The following is a 13,307-nucleotide window of genomic DNA, read 5'->3' as shown; positions in this document are numbered from 1 at the left end:
CCTCAGCCTCCCCAGAAGCTGAGACCACAGCTATGTGCCACCATGCCTGGGCAAAAAATTTTTTTTGTACAGATGGGGTCTCATCATCTTGCCCAGGCTGTGACCCCTATCTTAGATGGCCTTTTGGGGAACATGTCTTACTCATAATTATAGACAGTGGAAAATGCCTGCCAGCGAGTGGGCACTCAAAGTGTCTGAATAATTTAATCCCATTTTCTCCATTCTTAAATTCCTGATTAGGTTGCTTTTCATTCTCTTCCCAGCTCCAGATCTCCAAATACAAGAGATGAGCACACATGTCCTGAGCATGCCAGGCCTCTTGGGCAGGGAGGACTCTGGGCAGAGAAGGCCCGATATGGGAGTGTGGTGTGGGAATCGTCTGTGAGTGCTGAAGAACCGGCTCTCCAGCTGCCCCGAGCTTTCTTTCCACTAGGCTCAAAAGCAGAATTCGCCCAGTTAAGGGCATGGAAACGAAATGGGCTTGCTGTGCATCGTTCAGCTAATACGTGACCACAGGCAAGATACATGTTGAGGGTCTTTATTGAAGCTGTGATCCTCTGCTTTAGCAGGAGAGAGTAGGGACTTACGAGAGGCAAACTATACAAAGCATATGCCTCCTAGTAAAGTAATGCTGGGAAATATGCTGGAGTCGATTACTCTTTATCATTGATTGTGGTAAAATGTGCATAATGTGTAATTTACCATTTTACCCATGTTTAATGTACAGTTCAGTAGCATTAAGTGCATTCACACTGTTGTGCAACCGTCACCTCCATCCATCTCCAGAACATTCTCACCTTCCCAGATTCACTTTGTCCCCGTGAAACACTCACTAACCATCACCTCCATCCATCTCCAGAACATTCTCATCTTCCCAGATTCACTTTGTCCCCGTGAAACACTCACTAACCGTCACCTCCATCCATCTCCAGAACATTCTCATCTTCCCAGATTCACTTTGTCCCCGTGAAACACTCACTAACCATCACCTCCATCCATCTCCAGAACATTCTCACCTTCCCAGATTCACTTTGTCCCCGTGAAACACTCACTAACCGTCACCTCCATCCATCTCCAGAACATTCTCATCTTCCCAGATTCACTTTGTCCCCGTGAAACACTCACTAACCATCACCTCCATCCATCTCCAGAACATTCTCACCTTCCCAGATTCACTTTGTCCCCGTGAAACACTCACTTCCTACCCCTCTCCGGCCCCTGGCACCACCATTCTACCTTCTGTCTCTACGGATCCGATGACGCTAAGGACCTCCTAGGGGTGGAATCACACAGGATTTGTCCTTCCTTCCTTCCTTCCTTCCTTCCTTCCTTCCTTCCTTCCTTCCTTCCTTCCTTCCTTCCTTCCTTCCTTCCTTCCTTCCTTCCTTCCTTCCTTCCTTCCTTCCTCCCTCCCTCCCTCCCTTCCTTCCTTCCTTCCTTTTCTTTCTTTTTCTTTCTTTTCTTTCTTCTTTCGACGGAATCTCGCTCTTGTTGCCCAGGCAGGAGTGCAGTGGTGCAATCTTGCCTCACTGTGACCTCTGCCTCCTGGGTTCAAGTGATTCTCCTGCTGAAACCTTCCAAGTAGCTGGGATTACAGGTGCCTGCCACCACACCCGGATAATTTTATATTTTTAGTAGAGACTGGGTTTCACTATGTTGGCCAGGCTGGTCTCAAACTCTTGACCTCAGGTGATCCACCCGCCTTGGCCTCCCAGAGTGTTGGGATTAGAGGCGTGAGCCACTGCGCCCAGCTGGATTTGTCCTTTTGTGTCTGATTTCCTTCACCAAGCATGATGTCCTTAAGCATAATGCATAATGTCCATGTTGCAGCCTGTGTCAGAATTTCCTTCCTTTTTCAAGGCTGAATAGTATTCCATTGTATGGATGGATCACATTTTATTTATCCATTCATTTGTTGGTGGACACTTGAGTTGCCTCCACCTTTTAGCTATTGTAAATCATGCTGCTATGAACATGAGTGTACAAATCCCAGTTTGAGTGTACAAATACTGTTTTCCAAAGCAGCTACGCTATTTTGCATACCTACCAACAGTTCACATGAGTTCGGTTCCAATTTATCCATATTCTCATCAACATTTTTCTGTCTTTTTTCTTTTGGATAACAGTCATGTTAATGGGTGTGAAGTGATATCATATTAGGGTTTTGATTTGCATTTCTGCAATGATTACTGGTGTGAAGCACCTTTCCAACTGCTTATTGGCCGTTTGTATATCTTCTTTGAAGAAACAGAAATATCTACTCAAGTCCTCTGCCCATTTAAAAAATTGTTTTGCCAAGTTATAGAAATTCTTTATATATTTTGAATATTAACCTCTTATTAGAAATGATTTGGGCCAGGCGCGGTGGCTCAAGCCTGTAATCCCAGCACTTTGGAAGGCCGAGACGGGCGGATCACGAGGTCAGGAGATCGAGACCATCCTGGCTAACACGGTGAAACCCCGTCTCTACTAAAAAAAATACAAAAAACTAGCCGGGCGAGGTGGCGGGCGCCTGTAGTCCCAGCTACTCGGGAGGCTGAGGCAGGAGAATGGCGTAAACCCGGGAGGCGGAGCTTGCAGTGAGCCGAGAGCCGGCCACTGCACTCCAGCCTAGGCAGCAGAGCCAGACTCCATCTCAAAAAAAAAAAAAAAAAGAAATGATTTGGAAACATTTTCTTCCATTCCTTGGGTTGTCTTTTTATTCTGTTGCTACTGTTCTTTGATGCACAAAAGTTTTTAACTCTGATGGTAACTAATTTTTCTGTTTTTTCTTTTGTTGTGAGTGCTTTTGATGTCCTATCCAAGAAATCATTGCCAGATCCAATATCATAAAGATGTCTCCCTATGTTTTCTGCTAAGAATTTTACAGTTTTAGCTCTTATGCTTAGGTCTTTGATCCATTTTGAGTTAAATTTTGTAATGTTATAAAATAAGAGTCCTGGCTGGGCATGGTGGCTCATGCCCATAATCCCAGCACTTTGGGAGGATGAAGTGGGAGGACTGCTTGAGGCCAGGAGTTCAAGACCAGCCTGGGCAATATAGTGAGACCTCATCTCCATAAAAAACTTAATTAGCCTGGCATGGTGGCACATGCCTGTGATCCCAGCTGGTTGGGAGGCAGAAGCAGGAGGATCTCTTGAGCCCAGGAGGTAGAGGCTGCAGTGAGCCATGATTGCACCACTGCACTCCAGCCTGGGTGATAGAACAAGATCCTGTCTCAAAGAAAAAAAAAAAAGGCAGGGGAGGTCCAATTTCATTCTTTTGAAGGTGGAAACCCAGTTTTCCCAGCATCATTTATTGGAAAGACTGTCTTTACCCCATCGAATGATCTTGGCACCCTTGCAAGAGTCAAATACAGTCATAAGGCACTTCCTGACAGGGATACATTCTCGGCAATGCATCCTCAGGCAATTTCGTCACTGTGTGAATATCACAGAGTGTACTTACACAAACCTAGACGCTACAACCTACGTAGCACACCTGGGCTGTATGGTATAAGCTATTGCTCCCAGGCTGCAAACCTGTCTAGCGTGTGACTGCAGTGAACACTGCAGGCAACTGTAACACAGTGGTAAGTATTTGTGTCTCTAAACATAGCTAAGCATAGAAAAGGTACAGGAAAAATACAGCATTATAATCTTATGGGATCACTTGTATATGTGGTCTGCTGTTATGCATGGCATGATCGCGTTATAAACAGATAATTAAAGTTAAGTAATAACACACAAGAATCTAATCTTGCCAGAAAGGGCACTCTAAAAGTGAACTGCAAAAGCTCACAGGAATTAGATGACTTCTGTGTTTCCCCTTTGACAGTAATGGATGCGTCCATGCACACGGCTCATTCCTGTTTTCAGTGATGCACTTCCTTACTATTATTTGCAAAGAGAATTTGTCTGTTCTGACCACACAACTCTACGGAGATACAAACATCACACGGGCACCTCTGCCTTTTCTGTTTACTACTAATGTAGATTGTCATGTAATTTTTGCCCTTCCATGCCTGTTCTTCTGAGGAGAAATTCCCAGTGTTGAGCAGATTTTGAAAGAGATCCAGACTGATGAAAATTAAAAACCACTGGGCTATAGCAGTATGTCTTTTTTTTTTTTTTTTTTTTGAGACAGAGTTTCATTCTGTTGCCCAGGCTGCAGTGCGATCTCGGCTCACTGCAAGCTCCGCCTCCCACGTTCACACCATTCTCCTGCCTCAGTCTCCCGAGTAGCTGGGACTACAGGCACCTGCCACCACACCCGGCTAATTTTTTTTTTTTTTTTGTATTTTTAGTACAGATGGGGTTTCACCAAGTTAGCCAGGATTGTCTCGATCTCCTGACCTCGTGATCTGCCCACCTCGGCCTCCCAAAGTGCTGGGATTACAGGCGTGAGCCATCCGCCAGGCCTTTTTTTTTTTTTTTTTTTTTTTTTAAATCTTTTAAAACTTAAGTTGACAAATTTGAGGACTCCAATTCAGACGAGCTTTGTTGTATAAACCAGGCAGATCTGTGGTCTTTAGAAGAAAGTAACAAAATCAATTCACTTCCTGGGCGGGGACTGAGCAGAGGCAGATGGTGGCAGCGGGTCAGAAGCCACAAGCTGCAGAGACAGACTCGTGATAGAAAGGGCGACAGGCATAACCTCCACAGGGGCAAAGTGAGATGCACACCCGTCTCCAGCAGGCAGCCACAGTCCACAGGTGGCTACTCCTTCCTCCCACCGCCCTGTATTTAGGAATTCAAGCAGCCCCGGAAGGGACTGTGCTGATAATTGGCTCTGCCTTCAAAGAACACCTGGGAGATAATTAACCCACAGTCCACCAAGTCCAGGAATTGGAGGATCGAGGATCAGAGGAAGCCCAGAAGAGAGATACCTGCCAGAGGGAAGTAAAGGGGCTTAGAGAGAAGTTCAGTTTTTTTCTCGCATCCACCCATTCAACACAAGGAAGCCCACGTGATTTACCACCTCTAGTCACTGACCTTGATCAGTTTCATGGCCAGGCATTAAGGCAAGTCCCCACTGACTTTCTCACCCCAGAGGAGCCCGATTCCAATTCTAGCCCCTCCCTGGACTCTGTCAGTAATTCCTAGCAATGTCTTAACTCTAAAAAATCCAGCTACAACAAAAGATTCAGATGTTGCAAAATTTATGTTCGTGAGGTTTCAGCTCCAACTGAAAGGGCTGATATCATGGAAATAGCTTTTTTGACAGCTAAACAGAAATTATTTTCCTTGTTGATTAGCCACGACACATTCTCACTTCTTAGGTGGACAGCGTGTTTTGATATGAAGGTGACGGGTTACAGGTGCTGGGTTTCTCTACGGGGGCAGTTTCTCCCCCAGGAGCTTCACTCCTTACGTCATCATCTAGAGCAGTAATTAATTTCAGAAACCACTCCTGGCTGCCATATAAGCTGCACACCCACTTCCAGAACTGGCTTAACCCGCCAGGAAGCAGCCACAGTCCTCAAGGGACAGTCACCCAGAGCTGCGTGTTGGTGAGTCAGAGACCAGAGCAAAGACAAAACAATGCCCCCTGAGACAGAGCCCTTCAAAGACAAAGAAGAATGCCACAGAGGAAGACCAGGGCACTACAGCTTTTTTTTTTTCTTTTCTTTTTTTTTTTTTTTGAGATGGAGTTTCACTCTTGTTGCCCAGGCTGGAATGCAATGGCGCGATCTCGGCTCACTGCAACCTCCACCTCCCGTAATTCTCCTGCCTCAGCCTCCTGAGTAGCTGGGATTAAAGGCACGCGCCACCATGCCCTGCTAATTTTGTATTTTTAGTACAAAATGGGGTTTTTTTTTTTTTTTTTTTTTTTTTTGAGACGGAGTCTCGCTCTGTCGCCCAGGCTGGAGTGCAGTGGCCAGATCTCAGCTCACTGCAAGCTCCGCCTCCTGGGTTCACGCCATTCTCCTGCCTCAGCCTCCCGCAAAATGGGGTTTTTGTAGATGGGGTTTCTCCATGTTGGTCAGACTGGTCTTGAACTCTTGACCTCAGGTGATCCTCCTGCCTCGGCCTCCCCAAGTGCTAGGATTACAGGTGTGAGCCACTGCACCGACCCAGCATTTTTTTTTTAAGGCATAGTTCTCATAGGTATAAGAAGGCAATGAAATTCATCCTGCAAGATGGATGTAGCCAAAGACTCTTCTTTAATTACAACAAACAGGAGAAGATAACAAAGTAAATATTATTCCTCTTTCCCTTAGATGAAGCAAAAATATGATGTTAAACACCATTGAAGAGCCTAAGGGATTTTATAAACCTCAAAATCAGCATCACATTCATATACACATGAGTACTAATCACATATAGCCAAGTAATGTGTGTCAGACCAGGGGTTGGCAAGCTTTCTTTGTGAAATGCGGAATAGCAAATATTTTAGGTTTTGCCGGTCAGGCATTCTCTGTCAAGATGACTCAACTCCAACCATCGTAGGGTGAAATGACTGTGGCTGTGTGCCAATAAAACTTTATTTATGGTTCCAATTTTAGCATATTTGCTGCCGAAGCAAGCACAATTTATGGACACTGAAATGTGAATTTCAGATAATTTTGTATGTCCTAAAATATTCTTCTTTTGATTTTTTCCAACTACTTAAAAATGTAGGAAAAAAAGCATTCTTAGTTCACGGGCTATACAAAAACAGGCGGTGAGTTGGATTTAGCCCATGGGCTAGTTTGCCCACTCTGTATTAGACTCAGATGTTTGGACTCATGTCTTTAAAACAGAGCCTAAAATAACTCCAAATAAATAAAAGGGCAGGTATCAAATAGCCCATGTAATGACAAATACCATTCTAGAAATCTGTGTCCAGCAGGTCAAGGACACTCTGGGGGTGAAGACCAACATTCCTGTCATGTCTCCATCTCAGAGGTGCAGGATGTGGGGTTTGGGGCAGTCTCTGGAAAGGGCACGTGCATGGGCAGGAGCTGGAGCAATGTCACAGGGAAGGGGGAGGCCAGCTCTCATGTCATGTGGATCCTGACCCTGTGCTATCGTTGGAATGTTTGTATCCCCCTAAAACTCACATACTGAAACCTAACCCCCAATATGACGGCATCTGGAGGTGGGGCCTTTGGGAGATGAGTAAGTCATGAACATGGTGCCCTCAGGAGTGGGATTAGGGTCCTTGCAAAAGAGGCTCCAGAGACTTCCCCTGCCCCTTCCATCATGTGAGGATACAGCTAGAAGGCAGAAGCTGAACCAGAAAGCAGGCCCTCCCCAGACACCGAATCTGCCAGTGCCTTGTTCTTAGACTGCCCAGCCTCCAGAGCTCAGAGCAACACATTCCTGTTGTTCAGAAGCCAGCCAGTTTCTATGATTTTTGTTGTAGCACCTGAATGAACTGCCACCCTCCCTTCCCTCCACCACCCTGTGTAGCTCTTACATGTGTTCAGGACCTTCACGATTCAGGGTCTTTGGACATTTCACAGAAGAGAAACTTGTGGATTAGAGAAAATTATTATATGAGATAACATCTTTGGATTGTTTGTTTGTTTGTTTGGAGACAGGGTCTCGCTTTTGTCACCCAGGCTGGACTGCAGTGGCATGAACATGGCTCACTGCAGTCTCAATGTCCCAGGCTCAAAAGGACCTCCCACCTCACCCTCTGGAGTAGTTGGGACCAGAGGCCCACACCACCACCCCTGGCTATTTTTGTATTTTGTATTTTTCATAGAGACAGGGTTTCACCATGTTGCCCAGGCTGGTCTTGAACTCCTGAGCTCAAGTGATCTTCCTGCCTCAGCCTCCCAAAGTGCTGAGATTACAGGCATGAGCCACCGTGCCAGCCCAGATAACACCTTTGAATATACATTTCTCGGCCACGTGAAGTTGCAGTGAGCCAAGATTGTGCCATTGCACTCCAGCCTGGGTGACAGAGTGAGACTCTGTCTCAAAAAAAAATATATATATATATATATATATACACACACACACACACACATATGTATATACATTTCTCCAAAGAAGATCTACAGACAGAAAAGCACATGAAAAGAGGCTCAGCATCATTAGTCATTAGAGAAACACAAATCAAAACAACAATGAAATACCACTTCACACCTACTAGGCTGGCTATAGTAAAACCAGGGAAAAATAAAAGTGTTGGTGAGGATGTGGAGAAACTGAAGCCCTCACTTCCTGCCAGTGGGAATGTGAAAGGACGGTTTAACAGTTGACATGCAGTTACCATACGACTCAGCAACTCCACTCCTAGGTATATTCCCTGAAGAAATGAAGCTATATGTCCAGGCAAAAGCTTGTCTGCAAATATTCATGGCAGCACTATTCATAATAGTCAAAAGGTAGAAACAACCCAAATGCCCATCAAGGGATGAACGTGTAAACAGATGTGGTCCATCTATGGAGTGGAATACTATGCAGTCATGAAAAAGAATGAAGCTCTGACACAGGCTACAATGTGGATGAACTTCAAAACAATATTATCCAATCTTCCAGGGCTTAATTATATATTTATATACACACAAGTGAAAGAAGCCAGTCACGAAAAAGGTCACATATTGTATGATTCTATTTATAGGAAATATTCAGAATAGGAAAACCCACATAGATGAGAAGTAGACTGGTGTTTGCCAGGGGCTGGGAAGTAGGGGACTGTGATTGACTTCTAATAGGTATGGAGTTTCTTTTCATGGTGACAGAAATGTTCTGGAATTAGAGGGTGATGATGGCTTCACAACACTGTGAAAATCCTAAAATCCACCAAATGAAAACCACTTTAAAGTGGTTAAAATGGTAAATTTTGGGCTGGGTGTGGTGGCGTATGCCTGTAAACCCAACACTTTGGGAGGCTGAGGCTGGGGACTGCTTGAATCCAGGAGTTTGAGACCAGTGTGGGCAACATAGTGAGACAAAAAATTAGCCAGGCATGGTGGTGGCGTGCACCTATAGTCCCAGCCCAGGAGGTGGAGGCTACAGTAATCCATGATCGCACCACCGCACTGCAGCCTGGGCGACAGAACAAGAGCCTATCTGAAAAAAAAAAAAAAAAAAAAGGTGAATTGTATGTGAATTTTACCACAACTGAAAAAAGAAGATGACGCTGAGTGCTGGCAAATGCCAGCCACGAAGAGAAACGATGACATAGAGACTAAAAGCATTCCTGTATTCCTCACCTCAGGAGAAGGAAAATGCAATAGTCTCATAATTATGAGAAAATTAGGCACCAGAACTTACCAAGTACAATCTGAACATTTTCAGAAATAAAATTCAGTAACAAATAAAAAGATCTGTTCAACATGATCCCTAAGAGACTGTTTGTGAAAATCTCGAGTGACGGGCGAGAAGTAGGTGTGGGGAAGTCTGGTTCAGACACGCTGAGTCTAAGCGCAAAACGTGTTTACATGAGTCCCATCAACAGAACAAGCCGAGGGACTGAATGAGGAACGAACTGCGGGAGGTAGGCGTTCTACAATCAGGAATCTGAAATGAGACTATGTCCCAGTTCGGGAGTCAGAGAATTGTAGACTTTCTGGGCCAAGCCCTCAGTGAACATTAACCCTGGAGAATAAAGGAGCAGGGAGTTTCTAGAAGTTTCTACAATTGGGGGTGGGGGGAGGAAAACTGTGGAGGTTGGTGTCTCAGAAATCTTAAAGGATGTTAAAAAAGAAAACTATGATTCACTGAATTTAAAATGAGAGAAAAGCTCAGATTAAGAATGAATAACTTTATCGAGGATTAGGTCACAGGAATTCTGGTTTTAAATTGTTTACATAGAGTTAAAGAGAAAGAATTTGTACCATAATAAGAAGCCAACTATAACAGCAAGAAAGAGGTTCAAGAACAGGATCTAGTGGCTGCACAACTGAGTTCCCTCCTCGGGCTGGAGAGAGCAGGGGCTCAAGTCCCTAAACCCGGGCCATGGCAGCAGGGGGTCAATGGCCCAAGAAAGCAGCTCGGGACGGGACGGAGGGTGGCCCCGCAGGCTGCATCCTGGGCTGCTGGAAGGAAGGTCTTCCGCTGAGAAGGCGGCAGAATGAGTGCTCTGCTGGAGAATAAAGGTGGCAGCGTTTACAGCCGCGTCCAGAGGGAATTCGGAGGGGCGGGGCACGCCGTTGCTAGGCTCCAGTCCGCGCAGGAGTCAAGGGCGGCAAGCATGAGCTTGTGGCTGCGCAAACCAGCCCAGCAGCCAGGCCTCCCCGAGAGGCACACGCCAGTAAGGGCGCAGCTCACGGTGACAGAATGAGGCTGAGTCAGTCACACGTGGGCTGTAGGACAGGCAGAGCCAAGCTGACGGGAAACACGTTCCAGAAGAGGGGCCGGGGGAGGGAGAGGCTGCCGGGGGTCCTAGCACCTCCTCAGTGGCCCACAGAACACTGTGGCTGAGTTCAGTGTGCATTCTCCTGGAGGGTGGAGACACAAGTTTCACGAGGCCGTCAAAGGGTCTAGGACCTGCTACTCTGAAATGTTAAGAAGGTAAAGAGTTTGTGCTGGTCTGAGAGGCAAGGAGTGGGACGGGGACTTAGGGCAACGGACAGGCATGTGGTAAAAAAGGCCCTGTGGTGTCGGGGAGGTGAGGAGGTGGCTCTGGTCCTGCTGGAGGCAGTGCAGTTTCAGGAGAGGACAAAAGTGGAAAGTCACCTTTATAGTAGGAATGGAGTGCAGATGTAAGTGGCGGCAAGCTAAGGCCAAGGGGAGGAAGTCCGTCGGGCTCAGCAATTTCCCTCCCGTGACTGTGCAAACATCTCACACGTGTACACAAATATATTTGGGCATGCGTGCTTACTGCAGCATTGGCGGTAAAGTGGAAGGTATAACCAAAATGCCTATGAATAAATAACTAAGGCCACGTGCAGTGTTTCATGCCTGCAGTCCTAGCACTTTGAGAGGTTGAGGGGGGCAGACTGCCTGAGCTCAGGAGTTCGAGGCCAGCCTGGACTACATGGTGAAACCCCGTCTCTACTAAAATACAAAAAATTAGCCGGGCATGGTGGCATGTGCCTGTAATCCCAGCTGCTCGGGAGGCTGAGGCACAAGAATTGTTTGAACCCAGGAGGCAGAGGTTGCAGTGAGCCTGGATTGTGCCATTGCACTCCAACCTGGATGACAGAGCAAGACTGTCTCAAAAAAAAAAATAAATAAATAAAATAAAATAAAATAAAAGGCTAAGTAACTACTTAGGACAGGAGTGGAAATATCAGACCGTTAGTAGAAAGAATGAAGCACAAACACAAATAGTGAGTGATAAGGAAAGATACAGGCTAAATATTAGGTAAAAGAGCAGGTTGCAGAAAAGTGAGCAAAATAATATCTTTTTTTGCACACACACAAAAAAGTCTTAGTCCAATCATGAAAAGCAATGAAGCACCAACACATGGTACAAGGTGGATGAACCTTGAGAACATCATGCTAAAAACAGCCAGTCACAAAAGGCTACTTACTATATGATTCCATTTTCATGAACTTTCCAGAACAGGCAAATCCACAGAGACAGAAAGTGGCTTAGTGGCTGCCAGGGGCTGGGGAGGGAGGTGGGGAGTGACTGCTTAATGGGGATAGGGTGTCTTTTTGGGGTGATGACTGGAATTAGATGATGGTGATGGCTGCATACCCTTGTGAAGATACTAAAAGCCATTAAATTGTACACATTAAGAGGGTGAATTCTATGGCATGTGAATTACATCTCAATGCAAAAAATACTAAAATATTTGTGAGTATATTTTATAGGCCTGCGAAATATGTGAAAGCATCCACACCAAACTTTTCTTAGTGGTGGGAGGGGCAGAGGAGAGAGGAAGCAGCAGCTAGAGGCTCTTTTTTTCTTTTGTACGATTTTTTTTTTTTTTTTTAATGATGAAAAGGTAAGATTTTTATAATGTAAAAGAGAAGCAGTCAGAATTATGGGGACTACACACAGGATCCCAAAGTCCTGAAACGGTCACTAGAGAATTCTGGGGACAGATCACTCAGGTGGCTTGGAGGGCACCACCTGTGTTACAAAGTCCAGCGATGGTCACTTTAGAAAATGGACAACACTGAGGTCAGGTGGACCCACACCACTCAGACTTTGCAAGTGGCCTTATGTTTTCATGGCTATGGAGTATCTGCACGCCAGCAAGCAGCCAATATAGTGGTCGCTTTTTAAAAGGAAGAGTTGACGTAAAACTTGTGCTTGCCTTGACTTTAACACCTTTACCTGTACAGTCGGTATAGAAGCCAGGGTTACACGTGGCTGCCAAGCACCTGAAATGGGGCTGGTCTGAACTAAGATTTCTAAGACTTAGCACACAAAAAAGAATGTGAAATATCTCAACAATAATTTTTCCTATAGATTATATATTGAAATGAATATTTTCAATACAGTTCATTGGATGAAATGTATTATTAAATTACTTTCACTTGTCTCTTTTTACTTTTTAAAATACAACTACTGGGCCAGGCGCGGTGGCTCATGCCTGTAATCCCAGCACTTTGGGAGGCTGAGACAGGCAGATCACAAGGTCAGGAGATCGAAACTATCCTGGCTAACACGGTGAAACCCCGTCTCTACTAAAAATACAAAATATTAGCCAGACGTGGTGGTGGGTACCTGTAGTCCCAGCTACTAGGGAGGCTGAGGCAGGAGAACGACGTGAACCCAGGAGGCGGAGCTTGCAGTGAGCCGAGATCGTGCCACTGCACTCCAGCCTGGGCGACACAGCGAGACTCAGTCTCAAAAAAATAAATAAATAAAAACAAAAATAAATAAATAAAATGTGGCTACTAGAAAATTGCAAATTTCACATGTAGCTTGTGTTATGTTTCTATATTGGCCGGTAATGATCTAGAAGACCCTTAGAATAAATCATCTTAGGGTAAGTTTAAGAATTCACAAGTATCTTAAGAGATCCTATTTTACTAGAAAGTAAGCAAAATGATTTTTAGAGGTAGATGTGATCTCTACCTAGTAAGAACTCATGTAATTTTGACAAATAATTACGCTATGTGGTGTCTCACGAATACAGTTAGACATGGCCTCTATCCTCAAGGGTTTTGCATGGATGGGGTGAGAAAGAAAAGGAGACGTACACAGATAATTCCTTACGTGGCAAAAGGTGACAGGTGCAGACTCCAGATGGAACAGGGTACCATAAACAGCGGGGCAGGGGAGTCTGGGCAGCATCCCGTCCTGGACCCTGCTGGAGGTGGGGTAGGGAAAATCAGGCAAAGGTGTAGACAAGGGGAGGGTGTGTGGGGCAGGGAAGGGGTCAAGAGATCAAGCTGGTTGGAGCTCGGGGAATAAAGGGGGAAATAAGATGGACCACTTGGAGAAAGTCTACGAATGCGAGTCAGAGCCCCTGGACTCCACCA

At 45.4% G+C, this 13,307-nt stretch overlaps 1 protein-coding gene across 4 annotated transcripts in view; it reads right to left on the bottom strand.

Moving 5' to 3' along the window:
• The window catches only part of RFX2 (regulatory factor X2), a 121,667-nt gene that overhangs the window by 93,724 nt on the left and 14,636 nt on the right, over positions 1-13,307 (bottom strand). Inside the window, exon 1 of one of the 4 annotated variants that reach the window (XM_007994963.3) lies at positions 13,042-13,110. The exons of the other annotated variants lie outside the window; for them this stretch is intronic. The gene's annotated coding sequence lies outside the window, so the exon portion shown is untranslated. Of the gene's footprint in view, positions 1-13,041; positions 13,111-13,307 lie in introns of those variants that run through there. 4 annotated transcript variants of the gene reach the window in all.

The sequence above is a fragment of the Chlorocebus sabaeus genome, chromosome 6 (genome assembly GCF_047675955.1).
Source record: "Chlorocebus sabaeus isolate Y175 chromosome 6, mChlSab1.0.hap1, whole genome shotgun sequence".
Lineage (NCBI taxonomy): Eukaryota > Metazoa > Chordata > Mammalia > Primates > Cercopithecidae > Chlorocebus > Chlorocebus sabaeus.
The sequence above is the reverse complement of the archived record's forward strand: the minus strand, read 5'-3'. Positions and strand labels throughout refer to the sequence as shown.